At 53.2% G+C, this 4,542-nt stretch overlaps 1 long non-coding RNA gene across 1 annotated transcript; it reads right to left on the bottom strand.

The window, feature by feature from the left end:
• Nucleotides 1-3,529: 3,529 nt before the first annotated feature.
• LOC118502238 lies at nucleotides 3,530-4,317 on the bottom strand. The gene is made up of 2 exons (XR_004904947.1): nucleotides 4,211-4,317; nucleotides 3,530-3,825 (listed from the first exon to the last, which is right to left on the bottom strand). It is a non-coding gene; the product is annotated as an uncharacterized LOC118502238 (long non-coding RNA).
• Nucleotides 4,318-4,542: the final 225 nt, after the last annotated feature.

Genomic DNA, 4,542 nt, shown 5'->3' with positions numbered 1-4,542 from the left:
GACCCTTTGGTTCGCAGGCCAGTGCTCAGTCCACTGAGCCACACCAGCCAGGGCTGTCCAGGTGATCCTTATGCTCAAGGTGCAAAAGCCCTGATCTACATACAGGCATGCCTCGTTCAGTGGCTCCTCACAGCTGTTGTGCTTTTTAAAAACTGAAGGCAGGACCCCCCAGTCCCTTCGAGTTGTCTGGAACCGAACCGGCAATGTCTCTGAGGTTTGCCTGCAGTACAGCCTCCTGGCTGGTGTGTTTGGATATATTGGCCTCCTCAGCCCTTGGGCAGCCTGTGTGGGGCCCGGGGAGGCCTGAGCCCCAGGCTGGTTGCCCTCAACACAAGCTTCAACATTTGAGTGAAGCCCAGCCCACGGGGTATCCCAGTCAGGGCCAGACTTTGCCACTGTGACCCAGTGTTGCTCATTGGAGATTCAGTAAGGAATTAGAGATGGCTCTTACATGAGATGTCGTATCTTATTTTCATTCTTCTTATACACTGAAATATCTTGAAGGGCAGGAACCCAGTGTGTGTGGCTCTGCTGGTTTTTCTAACGCCCACAAAGTGTGGCATAGAGTAGATGCTCAATAATTCCACGAGAGACAGTGAATGTCCAGTTCAGGGTCCCAGAGGCAGGGAGGTGGGTGCTCTGGCTGGGACCGTGAGGGAAGGGTTCAGGGCGGCACTGGAATTGACCTTTGAAGGGTGGGTTGTGTTTGCTCAGAATGGAGAGGAGGGGCGTTTCCGCCAGAGGGATGGCAGAAACGGGGAAGCGAGAGAGCACGTGCTGTTTTGGAGGAAGTGGGGAAACAGAGTCCCTGAGTCTTGGGGAATGGACTCAGACCCAAACTGCCCTCGCGTCTTCCAAGGCCTTGACTGACAGATGCTTGGTCAGCAAGGTGGGTCCCAGTCCCCATCCTTTATTTCTGCTCAGCTGCCGTTGTCACAACCCAAATCCTTGACCAGCAAATGCCTGGCTCTACCACCCAGAGCTGAGGAGCTCGGTGCCCTCATTTCATTCTGACCAGCCGACCGCCTGGCCACCGAGGACTCAGGGAGGCCACACGCACCCATTCCCCCGAGGGCTAGTGCGGTGTCAGCGCAACAACTCTCGGCCATCGTCCCCAAGGCTCTGAACCCAAATCACTGCCGAGAAGCTGCTGTTGTCCTCACTCAGTCGTGTGAGCCAGGGTCCGTGGGCTGGGGCCGACTCCACACCCCGCACTCCCCGGATCGCACACAGACAGCGCTGAGAGCCCCAGGGAAGGCCGGAGCTGAGTCCCAGCGGAGGCCAGAGCCCTGAGCGTCTGTGTCTGCTTTTCCTCTCCCCAAATCCCATCACGATGACAGAATAAATACGAACACAAAAATGCATTCCTAGTAGCAGTAGGGGATCAGAAAAGATGGTGTCGGCTGAACAGGAGGTGGGAAATTTGTGTTCCGTGTAAAGGACACGCATGGGCTTGGTGGCAAAACACCAGGGGGCGGAAAATCCTTACATCCTCACACAGGGGAAGGGGAAGGTGAGTGAAAAGGCGTTTATCCCCGCAGGATCCTGGGTGGCACAACCATCGGAGGTGGTGGGGGTGGGGAGGAGAAGCTACGAAGCAGCCAGCCCACACTTCAGGCCGTGAGGAGCAGGGGTGGCCCCAGGACGACCCCACGAGCACAGCTGTCCCCTTCCAGAAGGAAATCTGGGGTGGGGATGCTCCGGAGGGGGCGGTGCCCCAGGGGGAGAACTGGGCGGGGCCCCGGATAACTCCCTTCTAGGGCAGCAAGCCCCGCCCCCTCCCCAGAGAAATGGAACTTTCTGATCATCTCAGTGAAAGGCTGGATCAGTCCTGTCCCTCCTTCTTCCCCTGCCAGAGCCAGGGCCCCTGTCCTCAGAGTCCGCAGTCACATGGAGGAGTTGGGGACCGCCACTGAGGCCGGGAAACGGAAAGGCGGCCAGGAGGCCACACCCACTGAGGTGCTCTTCCCCTTCACAGCGGCACCAGCCGGCCGGCCAATCAGTGTTCCCGGGCCGGCTAAAGGGGTGTGTCCAGGGGAGGCCCTGGGGCCACCCGCGTCAGAATCACCTGGAACGCTTGTTGCACTTGTACACACGTGTGTGTAAGCCTTTATCCCCATCGGCTCCCTGCCCATCCTTCCACTCCCAAGTGACGGAGTAAAAGAAAGTTTTCTCCGCTGTAGCCACCCCGTCCAAGAGCCGCTGTTTCAATAGGACGGACCGGGTACACCGTGAATTTGTGTTTCCCCTCTCAGCGTTCATTTCCAGCTCGACTCACTGGTTATCGATCAGTTTCTTCGCTATTGATTTCTTATGGGCAGGCACCCCAAAAAATAAGCGTAGGTTTAATTTAAATGTTTTTTTTTTTTTAATTTCTAAAAGCTTTGTTGTTTGGAATCCAGTGCTTCCTTCTGGGTTTATGAGAGAGACACTGGCCAAGATTTCCTAATTACATAGGCTTTAATAGGATACTAACTCCAACTATAAATGCTGTTCTTAATGTTCTTTAACTTTCAAGAAGACATCTTTTTGGGAGGTTGTATCTCTTAAGAAAAAACATTCCACCGGAGAGAAGGCATCAGGGTGACTGGGTGCCTTTCAATTGCTTTGGAGCGCTGTCTGGAAGGCCCACCCCAGGGCTCCTCACATCCGTGGGGGGAGGCACCTTCTCTTCAGTACATTTTAGTGAGTGCGCTGTGACCGTTCTCCCACCTGCTCTCCCCTCCTCCCCCTCTGTCCTGCATCTGCCTCCCGTCAGCATCCCCCTCCCCCTTAGTTCAGCTCGGTGGGTCCTACATATGAGTCCTTTGGCTTCTCCGTTTCCTACACTTTTCTTAACCTCCCCGTGTTTTGCACCCGCCATTGAGGCTTCTTATTCCCTGTAGCTCCCCCCCATTCTCCCCCTCCGCCTCCCCACTGACAACCCTCCATGTGATCTTTATTTCTGTGATTCTCTTCCTGTTCTAGTATTTACTTTGTTTTTGATTTTTAGGTTCAGTGGTTGATAGGTGTGAGATTGTTGTCATTTTTCATAGTGTTGATGTCCGTCTTTTCTTAGATAAGTCCCTTAACAGTTCATAGAATGAGGGCTTGGTGATGATGAACTCCTTTCCCTTCACCTTATCTGGGAAGCCCCTCACCCGCCCTTGGGAAACGCACTTCTGATTGCTGTTCTGTTTGCTCTGGACCAGGCCCCAGGCTTTCTGAGATTCCCTGTGAACTTACAATTTTTGTCTCTAGCAGATGCAGGTGGTTTATGTCCTGTAGAAAAGACAATCCAAAGGTTACAGTTATATTGCAATCTTGGATATTAGTCTGTTTTTCTCGAAGTTTCAGAATGCCACCCCAGCTGTGTGAATCCTTACTCCTCAGACGGTCTCAGAGTCACTTTCATGGTCCCTCATTAGTGGGGTCAGTGCACCTGGGACACATGCTCCCTCTGTACTCGAATGAGTCATGTGTTTACCTTCTTAAAAAGGACTCTATGATGTCCCATTTTCAAAAAACCCCACAAATCCAAAGTTCAGTAATTCCTATATTTCTTATTCCTCTTCCATTTCAAGTATAGTCAAATTCAACAGTTTTTATTGGTGCCTAGTTTTTACAGCCAGAACAGAACAGAATTGTTGCTTTTGACAAAAGAATTCAGGCCAAGAAACTCCCAGAAGGTGAGAGAATGGAGGTGGGTGTGTGGCATCTATTGTAGCTCCTCCTCAATCGACCTTTTCCCCTTTCTTCTTGGCTGCGTCCAGTTCTTCCATACACTCCTTCACTGTTGTGCTGTGGGCATCGGCACAGACCTCAGTATCCTTATTGGTTTTGAAGCTGGGGAGAAAGATTATACACTGAGGAGGGTTGTGCACATAAGGAGGGGGAGCCCCATCCTCCTGGCCCCTGGGGTTCTCCACTCAGCCCATCCTGTTCCTCCTGTCTCTGCTGCAGGGTCTCAGGGGGTCTCCTCTGGGAGACCCTGCCACTGACACCCCCTCAGTGACCCAGGGGAGCTTCCTGGGGCAGCCTTGCTTCTGCTCTCCCCTCTCCCCTAGCCTCCCTCTTCACTGGGAGCATGTGCTATCTGACGCTCTATGGGAATCTAATGAGGACACCAGCATTCCCCGAATTTGAAGCCTCCACAAGGTGAGGCGTTTCCCGACCTCCCTCTGCCATCAGATCATGACCCCAACACATGGCCTGTAATCTTGGCACTTACACGACGCTAGGCAGCCTGCACCCATTGACTCTTTGAACATAATCTGTCATGAATCCGCAATCGAAATCTTCTATGCTGTAGAAAAAGCAGCAGTCAATGGTGTCGTTCTTGCCTGTATCAGGAGAAAGGTGCATATAAGGGCGGAGCCCCTTTCTCAGGTAACTGCATCTTTTCCCTTTTACTCCAGAGCACGGGGGAGGGTGTGAAGGGGAGGAACGATAAAGGGGTGATTTCCTCCTCTGCAGCACCTGCTGCATCTCCTTGCTCCCCCGCCCGGGGTTGAGTGTGCACCCAGGCAGGGCCAGGACCACTCCTCCCAGAAGTGGATGGTC

Source organism: Phyllostomus discolor, chromosome 8 (assembly GCF_004126475.2).
Source record: "Phyllostomus discolor isolate MPI-MPIP mPhyDis1 chromosome 8, mPhyDis1.pri.v3, whole genome shotgun sequence".
NCBI lineage: Eukaryota > Metazoa > Chordata > Mammalia > Chiroptera > Phyllostomidae > Phyllostomus > Phyllostomus discolor.
Note: the sequence above shows the minus strand (reverse complement) of the source record. Positions and strands in the feature narration are given on the sequence as shown.